An 11,405-nucleotide genomic window follows, 5' to 3' on the forward strand; every position below is an offset into this window, starting at 1 on the left:
TCACTAAGTCAGCCTGTGACATGCCCGCTTGTATAACTTGTATTCTTTGGCAACATTTGAGGTTTTACATATCTGTTGTTGGATACATAACTCTACTCATATATCAAAAAAAAATGAAATGGAATGATAAATTTGTATAAAATTAGTTTTAAAACCGTACTCATTAAATCCAGTGGAGATCAGTATATTTTTTTTACATCCTGCACCACCCTCTTACTTGGTAGCCAAAGAAAGGGGGAAAACTTGAAGCTGGTAAAAAGCAAACCTCTTGTCATACATCACACTTTTGATCAAAACGGCTTTAAAAATCCACCAGGATACCGTATCCCCTCTGATAGCAGAACTTGGTAGATATACCAAAAGAGCAAACTCAATCAATTCATCACAAGTAGTATTGACTTTAGCCTCTTGCATACCAATAGCCACCTCTGTGCAAAGAGAGAAAGCACATTCTGTCTATCTCCCTCTCTCCATCTACTTAACTGAATTAGGGAAAGGACAGGGACACTTCAAGCATATTTCTTTGCTTTTTAAGCTAAAGTCAGATGTAATATTGAAATAATTGGTCTCCGCCATTCAGAGATCTGTTCCACTATTTTTCTGCAGATTTCATACCTCTGAAATTCCTAACTAAATGGCTCAAGAACAACAACAAAAATGTCTTGAGAGATTATTTGCTTTGTTTCCTCTAATGTTTAGCAAATGGTTAGGCTTTTTAAACCATCAGCTTTTAGTCTTATACACAGCATTTCAGTTCTGGATTAAAAGACTTTCTAGTCACCAACTGTTATTTTTTCCTCCTAAAACAGAGGTTTATTCAGTGGAACAACAAACTCTTATCAATTTGATGACTCTGGCATCCTCTTGAGGTGGTATAATACAATCCAATTTCATATCAGATTGTAAAACATGTCAGAGCTTGCATAGCTGTTCCTACTTATCTTTCTCTGGAAAAGAAAGGAAATAGGTTTTTTTGCTTTCTTGTCTCACTTTGCCTTTGAGGATTCCAGTGGGCCAGGTTGAAATCCAGAATATTAATTACCTTGTATACCATTACTTCAACGTGATCTGGAGGAAACAGATTTTTCTGGGTTTCCTGTTCTAAACGATGTGGGTTAGAGTCAGATAGAACATTAGATAGTTGAAGACTGGAGCTCTCTACATGCAATCAGTTCTTCCTTATCTAGTAAAGCATTGGTTTTAATTTCATGTTAGTGCCAGGCTGAAATTAAATTATTATTTTTCATATTTTACTTTTCCACACCTACAACTTCACATTTTTACACTTTGAGGTAGGGTGTCTGATGGCCAAGGATGAGAAGGTGAAGTAAAGGTAGCCATTAAGGAAGCGAATCTGTAGAACTTTTCAGGTCATCCTAGAGGACACAAAATCAGAGTGTTTCCCCCATATTTAGAATCAGACTGGTATTGGGTTAGTTTCACTTGAAATCTGGTGAAACACGTTCACCAGATGACTAAATAGGGAAGAACTTAGAGGAATTTGTCACCCACTGGCTGGAGATCCGTCCATAGCCTGAGAGATGAAGTCTCTCTAGGCTCTCTAGGGAAGAACATGAACCAGTTCCAGTGAAGAGAATAAAGGGTAAGGAGACGGACAAGAATCCACCCAAGCTGCACGAAAGCCTAGTTAGAGGCATCTCCTCTGGGACAGAGGACTCTGTGATGTTCTAGATCATCTAGATAATCTCATCTAGGCTCCCTTTCCCATGAAAGGTTAGATGATATGATCTTTCAAGGTCCCTTCCAACCTGGTCAGTTCTATGGTTCTGCACATTACATTTTTAACACTTCCTACACAGGTTATACTATGGTTCTTCTGGAACGAGTCATTTGCAGACCACCATAGCATCCCACAACCAGCCTGAATGTTAATCTGTTGACAGATTGCTCTGACAGATGGTGACAAGCAATGGCTAAAGACCTACTGTACAGTGGATGGCTAGGAACTTCCTTTCTAAAAGAAAGTAAGTTCTAGGCTTTGAGTCAGAAGGAAGAGAAGGGCAAAATGTCTCTTTGGATGCAAAGTTCTTGGTTTCTCTTGCAATCACTGAGTTTGGCTGCAAAGTTATACTTCCCATGCCAGATCCAGAGGTTTAGAAATTATACACAGAAGAACGGGCTGCAGGATTTTATCTTGTACCAAGTAACTGGTAACAACAGTGCTAACTGTAGTGTAACAGGGAAAAAAAAAAAATCAACACAAAAACCTGAAACCAGTTGTGAGGTTGGCCACTGCCTGAAATAGTAGAGGTTCTGTTTCCATGTGCACATCCTGATCAATGAAAGGAAGTTTCTATTTATGGCAGAAAAGCTCCAATGCTGCTAGCCACATGAGGACACCAAGCACAATGCCTTCATTGTTTCTGAGTTACTCTTGATGAACAGAAAGAACAGATCTGAGAAAAGAAAGGGGTTTTTTTGCCTAAATTGGCCTGAAATCAACTGTGAAGAGGAGGTATCTAACATTTCAAAGGGCCTCCTAGGCAACAATACACTGCTACATTAAGGAAGCTCCAGACTTGACAGACTGGAATGGGGTAGTATAATCTGAATGCTTGTACATCCCTCCAACATCAACTCTGCCCAGCAGGAGGTCTAGGCTCATTACTGTATCTGCCTTCCTCCCCCTTTCTTGGCCCATGCACTGGCAGGAATTAATCAGCTGATCTGGAGTAGGCAACAAGTGCATCCTTGGCTGGTCCTAATTCTACAGCTTGCAAATCACGGCAAAAACATGGCTGTAAACTTAGAATGCAAGCTAGCAAAATGGACTGAAAGTCTAAGGAGGAAAATTACACTCATAGGCCCCTGCTGCAGCATTTACTGAGATATAGCATTTTTCGGCTTTGCAAAAGCAGACAATTTTGAAGATGGAAGACAAATCAAATGGAATTACTTTAGTAAGGCAGGCTTGCTCACATAAAAAGATCAAATTTTTAATTAGTAAAATATTCTCATACCTCTAATTTCCCTGTAATCTCTTATTTCTCAGAAGATACTGCTGGCTGGGCTAGCATCATATTCAAAAGACTTTTAATATTTTTTAGCATTAAGAGGAAAATTAGAAGTTTCATTTTATCCAAAAGATAAAAAATGTTTCATATGAAAATTTTATTGCCAGTGATAAACACAATCCTGAATTTGTTAGGTCTATTTGAGACTAGGAGTATTAGATACACTTATGTTATTTTCCTTGGCAGGCAGGGACCTCAGGGCAAAACGCTTCTATTTCAAAGATAATGTATGCTGTTACATCATAGAAAGTACTTCCATCATTATTGACCTGAGCTCATATTGTTTATTCTCAAAAATCCATAACGTGTTTGGAACCAAAACTCACTTTGACCCTGCATAACTAAGGGCTGTGACTACCCCATTGCATAGGGGTAGCAATTTTATTTTTTAACTAGTAACTGATATTCAAATAGGATTTCTATTTTCTCATGAACACTAGTTGTCATGCATTTATCATACTACATTGCAAACAGATTATACTTCAATATACAATATATTTTATAAGGAAAGAAAACAACTGGGGAAATAGTTGAAAGAACATTTCTTTCTATTAATATTTAAAACCACCTACGTAAGAGAGCACACCATACCTTCCTACTCTCTTGTAAACACTTAAAGTAGCCAGGCAGGTTTTTGAAGGTCACATTGCATTATTCTGGATGAAGCTCCAGAAAACGGCTGAACTGCAATGTTTCTGCTATCATATGTGGCAATATGTAGTAACAAGCACGTGACCTGTACCACAGACTCTGTAATTCATAAGTTTTTTCAAAAAGAAACATACTTCAGAGAGCTCCATGTGTGTCCTTGTTGGTTTGGGGGTTTTTTTCCAACTTACATATAATCACTTTTACTACACAGGCTGCACGAGAAAAAAAAATGGATAAATGTATACTGCCTTCTGTTTCTCATATAACACAAGTAAGCTTATTGAAAAGCTATAGCTTTGGAGGTCATGATTAAATACACAGATAGGGCTGAAACTTAGGATGACAGGTTAAAAGGGAAAAGAAAGCAGAATCAAGAACCTGACTATACCCATGCTGCCCCTGTTCCTTCAGTGCCAGACATTTATCCCATTTGGTCACATTACAGGCTTTCTCAATGAGCTGTTCCTGTAAACAAGCCAGCTGCTGATAAAGTGGCATAAGTAATCCAAGAGCTTCTCCACAGTCTTTTGTACCTCACAATGTGTGACTCAACTTTCAGAAAGTTGAGCCAGTTCATACCACTAGGGAGCACTGGCATCAGCACTGGTATGGGATCATGGAGGCACAAGGATGACTAGCAAGCCCACATCCTGACCACGTAGGAAGATGTTCATAAGTACATGACCAGGCTTGCATGTTCTGCTTTTCTTACACTTGGCCTGAGGAGGAAAGCCTGCTGGATTAACATTTAATAATATTTAATTTCCAAACCACAGAGGGCACTTGCCAGTGTAAAGCTGCTGAAATTTGGGGGGAATTAAACTGTACATTTATAATTTTCTCTCATTACGCTTCAGATTTTTTCTCTTCCTTTTAGCTGTCTGCTGCTAGTTTGTTATAAAAAAATTCTTTTGTTTCTCTGCACTGATTTGAATCATAGGATACTATGTATCCTTGGCTTCCAAACAATTTGTGATTTCTGATAGGTTATGAAACCATTTTCCAATAAATATGAATGCCCTCTTTCTCACTAGAAACCTTGAATCAGTCAATGCTACAGAAGAATATGAAAAGTCTATGAACCAAATATCAAGAGAAGATGGAGAAAAAAAATTGCAAGCAAAATACCTTGTGAAATTCCTACTTCCTGGGACATTTCCATGTGACATTTATTCTCAGCAGCAACAGTACAGCGTAAAATCAGTAGCCCTAATTTAAGTAAAAAAGTTTGATGCAAAAAAATTACATTCGTTATAAGACTTCCTGCTACAAGGTTTGCAGACATGTCCTTCTTAGAAGGGAAGAGGGGGGAACAGGGAAAACTGATGAAGTACTAAGTGGTTGCTAGGCAGAGGCAGGCTGCTCTTTCTCTGTCTTCTCCCAACAAGCTCTTCTCAGCAAAAGACAGAACAGAAACATGAAAAATGGTTTCTGTTTTGAGTATGTATAAGTTTCAATAAGGCCAAATGCCAGGTTCTGCACTTTGGCCACAACAACCCCCAGCAGCGCTACAGGCTTGGGGAGGAGTGGCTGGAGAGCTGCCAGTCAGAGAGGGACCTGGGGTGTTGATTGACAGCCGGCTGAACATGAGCCAGCAGTGTGCCCAGGTGGCCAAGAAGGCCAATGGTATCCTGGCTTGTATCAGAAATAGCGTGGCCAGCAGGGACAGGGAAGTGATCTTACCCCTGTACTCGGCACTGGTGAGGCCGCACCTCGATTACTGTGTTCAGTTTTGGGCCCCTCACTACAAAAAGGACATTGAATTACTCGAGCGTGTCCAGAGAAGGGCAACGAAGCTGGTGAAGGGTCTGGAACACATGTCGTACGAGGAGCGGCTGAGGGAACTGGGGTTGTTTAGTCTGGAGAAGAGGGGAGACCTCATCGCCCTCTACAACTACCTGGAAGGAGGTTGCAGAGAGCTGGGGATGAGTCTCTTTAACCAAGTAATAAGCGATAGGACAAGAGGTAATGGCCTCAAGTTGCACCAGGGAAGGTTTAGACTGAAGATTAGGAAGCATTTCTTTACAGAACGGTTGTTAGGCATTGGAATGGGCTACCCAGGGAGGTGGTGGAGTCCCCATCCCTGGAGGTGTTTAAGAGTCGGGTTGACTTAGCACTTAGGGATATGGTGTAGTTGGGAACTGTCAGTGTTAGGTTAATGGTTGGACTAGATGACCTTCAAGGTCTTTTCCAACCTAGATGATTCTGTGATTCTGTATACCACAGGCAGGTAATTCTGACTCATTCCTTCTCCTCTTTGCTAGATCACATTCAAGTGCCTCTTTCATCCAGCAGCTTGTGGAGCCTCTTATTCTGTCCTTGGGTCTATCAAACCACTGACCTTGATCCTAACCTCTTTCTCAAACTGCCCATACTGAAGAAAAGGAACATTCAAAAGTGAACAGTACCCAGCAGCTTCTGGCTGGGATTGGCAAAGGGATTTAAAAATCAGACTAGAAAACAAAGAGTGAATAATGAAAGTCATAATAAATAAAACTGAAATTCCAAATAGCACAAAAAGATACAATAGAAACATTACACAATGTTTTCTGTTTTCAACTCTTAGTCAGCTCTTGTTTTGACATAGCCCCTAAACGTTTACATGACTAATACCATAGCAAGCCCGAAAAAAAAAAAAAAAAAAAAAAAATCTTTCTCAAAACACTTACCAAGAACTTCTCTCTCAGAAATATGACTTTTGCTGAATACGGGTTATGTAGGCAGCCTAGAGGAAAAAAACAAGACTTTTCATGAGAATTGTGATGAAACTTGCAGTGGTGATTTTACACTCCTTTGGCAAGTTTCCCAAAAGATAGCATCTTGGATTAGTTTTTAGAAGACTCCCCACCGTTTCCACAAGACCTTGAATATCTTAACTTTAAATTTCCATTGTTATAGCTAGTAATAGTCAATCTTGACTTAAGGTTGTGTTGTAAACTACCTTATCTCCTTTTAACATCAAGACCCAAATTAAATTTTCCCCATAGAACTTGATAGGGGTAAAATGCCAGTATACTGTCACTATAATGCTTGGAAAACGTGCGTGAATTTTGTCAGCTTTTTTCTTCAGAAAACTATTTATAAATTATGAAAAAAAAAAATTGGAATGAAATGTTACAAATGTAAGCTTTAAAACTTTTCCTTTCAACAAATCTAATTTGTTTTTTTTAATTTAAATGCTTCAACTTAAACATTTTGTTTCTCTTGAGACAAAAATTGTCAACTGTGAGCTTTTGTTTATATTCTGATCAACAATTTCTAATCACCAATGAAATGAAATACTCATTACTTAATTTGCTTGCATGCTTTCCTCCAGAGTTCACTGTATGATTTCTGGAATGCTGATTACTCTATAATTTTTCTCTGCACTATCCATAATCCTGCTGGGGATCCAGACAGAGAGAAATGTAAGCAATATTAAATAAATTATAGAAAGTTCAGATAGTATTTTGTATGGCAAAATTCATATCTGCTCTTGATGGATATGGAGCATTGAAAAAAACTTCTGGGTAGCTCTTCAACCACTTGTCCTGTCCTTTTTATACTGCGCTTTGCATCTAGAAAGCATTTAATTGGTGGAGGAAAGCAAAACAACATTTTCTATGGGAAACACTAAGAAATGAAACAACCTGCAAGATTACCACCAACCACAATCCCATTCCCAGCTACCCCACCGAAGATTATTTCACTTCAAATGTTGTCATTTCATATGCTAAGAACTTTGATTTGCAGATTGAATTTTAAAGCATGAGTTTCTGTAATGTGCAAACTGTTTATCTCACCAAAACTTCATTTCTGTTTGTTCTGGAAGCTGTTTGTCTGAATCTAAAATGAAAGCAATTGGTTTGCCCTCAGGGTTTAGTACAAACAAAGATTTAGGGAAGAATTAATTTAAATGCAGAATAAGTAGTAAAGGAAGAATCTTTACAGGTAAAATTTCATTTTTCAAAACATTCAGAAACAATCAATCAGGAACATGCAGGAAATATGCAACTGTAAAATGAGATAGCCAGATAAGTAATAAACTCTATTTCTTTTTGCTGAACATGATAGCAGTTTGAATTTGCAAGAATTAACTGTGAAATACAACATGAAAAACATGTGGTTGAGTCAAAAACACAATAGCAAGATGCTTAGCTTAACTTTAGCACCAAAAAAAGTCCTTATAAAGAATATATTTATAGAGGGATTAATGAGTATGTGTGTAATATAAAAATATAAGTGTTAATAAGATAGGGCACTGAAAGTACTGTTGGTTCAACTGTAAATAAAAGCTGAAAATTACCTATTAATCATGGAAAATAACACATGTAGAGTTAAACATATATACTGCACATGTAGAGATAAACATATACACTATTTGATCTGTACTAAAGAAGGTAAAGTTCTGGAGATTAAATTGTTTTGATACATTATCTCAGCAGGGTTAATTTGTTTCATATATATGGTGTTTGTCTGGGGTTTTTAATCAATCTACTGTTCTCCAGTTAATTATTAAAAAGCCCAAAGCTTCTGCATATACTTCTTATAGTTGAATAACAGAAACAGAAGCAAAGGGGTTTTCTAAGCAATTCTGTGAGCATACTGTTCAGAGCATAAGAACAGGGACATCCTACGACATTATTTGACTGTTAAGAAAGGAAGTGCTTTTAAGAAGTTATGTAATTCCATCTCAGACACTGGTGTATTAGTGGTAACATCCTAGAAAAATTAACAGTTAGGAGTTATGCAAACAAAAATCATTCATCCTTTCAAAAGTTCTTGTTGTGCCTAAACCGGGGGATACCTCCATCACATTGCCCAGACATTTATGCGAGCATTCAGTATCTCCCACACACCATACCTATAATCACCAGACTTTTATTTTTTTTCCTATATTTAAAAAGCATCCAGGAGGAAAATTATTTCCCGGATTTATGGCCTGGAAAATCACAATAGCCCTGAGCTATGTTCGTAATGACATTCCTTATCTGTTGCAATCTTGTCTTCCTTCTGCTGGGCTTTTGGGGAACATTTTATATAGTAATTACTCTAATCTTGTTCTTTTTCCTAAAACACTTCCACATTAAAAAAATGGATTGTGATGCAAGAGAATTAATTTACACTATTAGAAACAAATCCAATAAACTAGGAAAATCTATCAATTTCAGTCACTGTAAACAGGGCAGATCCTGAATCCCAGAACTGACTACAGTTCGGCAGATCTAAGTGGGAATATTCAGTAGCTGGTTTATGGTGTTTAGTTTTTTTAAACAGAAAAACAGGGATAAAAATTGTTATGAAAGTCAACAAAAGTGGGACAGCATAGTCTTATGTTCCTTCCACCTACAGGGTGAGGAAAGAAAAATTAGTATAAAAGTTACATGTCTAAATTGCATGCAACTTCTTCTGCATGTTTTATGAAGTAGTACTCTGGTACACAGACTTTTCATTTAGTCTTTTCAGATCTGTTTACTCCATTAGAACTAAAAGCAGTCTGGAGTGAAAGTACTTCTCTCTGCTTTATGTAAACAGTGAATGTATCAGAGAGTACACAGGAATTGTCAAACTTCCATATTCTGTCTCTGATAGCAGTCACTATCACTGTCAGAAGAAAGCAGGCAACAGTAACAAAATATCCCTATCAACATGGAAAGCTGTTCCCACCACTGAAATTGATTCATGCCTACAAGAGTTCTATCCTCAAAATAACTGTAAAAAACCATGAATAATCTTGCTACCTCTACAAAGCAGCAGGCTGTTCTTTAGTCCTTTGGCTTTGATGTTACATCAAAATTCTTGACCTTCTGGTCTATTTAAAAAAAAAAAAATCTAATTTCTCCATCACAGCACAACACAATCTCCATCTCTTGTTCAATTTTATTGCCTAATGATAGAAGACCATTCTTTTTCCCAGCTGAGACACACACACATCTAGTGCAGGATTGCAGCAAACAGAAATAAATTGTACAAAATTTCTACTCTACAATCACCCTCAAGATATATCAGTGAGGTTCAAATTATGCAGTGTGCTTGGTCATCATTAAAATTCAGAATAAATTATTACACAACTTCCTAGAGAAATGTATTAGCAATATCAAAGTAGTTTTCCTTATACTCTCTACTTTATTAGCGACTATCTACAGGCCTTTAGTGAACCTAGTGCTGCTTCTCAGCATCAGACAACACAATTTGGGAAAGTCATTCTGACCTTCCTAAAATGCCTCTAATTTTTAAGGCATGCTGTGAAACCAATCAAAAGAATGATTTCATTTTTTTTTCCACAGCTCTGGTACTCTGTTTACCTGTAAGAAGTCATGTCTTCTTCAAAGTAATCTCAAATATGAATTGAAAAAGGAACTTTTTCAGTGTGAGTGTTGAATATTCCCACTGGGCAAACTGCAAAGAAAATTCAGCATAAAATAAGTTTAAATAAGCTTTATAATATTATTGTCCTTTGTAAACTCATTTAACTTTCTCTATCAAAAGCTTCAAAAATGTTATTCTCTGATATCTGAGGTCACATAAATCCAATTTCTTGTGAAAAACCCATAGTTTTCAAAGAAGATAATGAAAATGTGTTCTCATATTGAATGGGAAATAAGTGATCTAGTAGAAGGATTTAGATGAAACTTTGGAATGAGTTTTCATTTTATAGTTCACCTTAATACCAGTTTATGTTCCTCTTGTTGCTGGGTATTATTACATCAGATAATTAGAACATTAGTAAAGGATTTCAAAGTTAACTTTTTTCTTTATCCTTGGCATCTAGTGCTTATATGCCATTCAAAAAAAACCTAGACAGGCCTGCTGGATTAGGTCATCCACCATATCTCAATACAGGCTGCTCCTTACAGACAGGATTTGGTGTAGTTTGTTCTATAAAAATCCACCATGTTGGGATTCCCACAACTTCTATCAAATGTCCTTTTCTTCGTAGATTTCACTCTTAAGAAGTTTTGTGTACTCAAATCTTAGTTTTCATTTTACAGATTACATCTCGTTGTATTGGCTTCTAGCTCAGTGGATTATACCAAATAATTCCTCTTATTCTTTGTATCTGTACATGCAAAAACATAAGAAACTACATTTTTGCTTTTTTTTTTTTCCTTGTTTTTTTCCCCCACTTTTCTAACCTAATAATCAATAATCAGGACAGAGATGAAGGTCATGTCGCAGCTGAGTGCGAAAGAAGGAAGAAAGCAAAGATAGAGGCCACCAAGTGCTCTTAAAGGGAAATAACTCACAGTTAGCATGAGATACACTGGGAGTCAGCTCAGAGATGCAAACTTCCAAAATAACTTACACTGCCAACTATTCTGTTTAATAAATAATTAGTAACTGACTAATCTACTTTAATTTTCCAAACTAAAAACAAAGTGAAGACTTATTACACAACAAAGAGGGGAAGTAAAATGTTCACATTATTTTCACGTAGCATTTTATGTACGGTGTGCATGCAGAATTAGATGAATAAAAACAGCAGACCATATAAAAAGAATTTGAACAAAACTGTTTTGTCTTTCAGGATGTTGGATATCTGCATTATTTTCTCCATAAGTGTTTTGATTAATTCAGGATCCCCACAAAGGAGAGTCTTACTATGAATCACCTCGAATTTGGCTGGCTTTCGCAAGGCCACAGGAATGTTCCCACTCTGAAACGTACATTTAATTGGAAGGAATTAACCGACTGTTTAGTAGAAGAAAAACACAATAGATTCCATCTGCTTGAGAACGC

This window comes from Strix uralensis, chromosome 4 (genome assembly GCF_047716275.1).
Source record: "Strix uralensis isolate ZFMK-TIS-50842 chromosome 4, bStrUra1, whole genome shotgun sequence".
NCBI lineage: Eukaryota > Metazoa > Chordata > Aves > Strigiformes > Strigidae > Strix > Strix uralensis.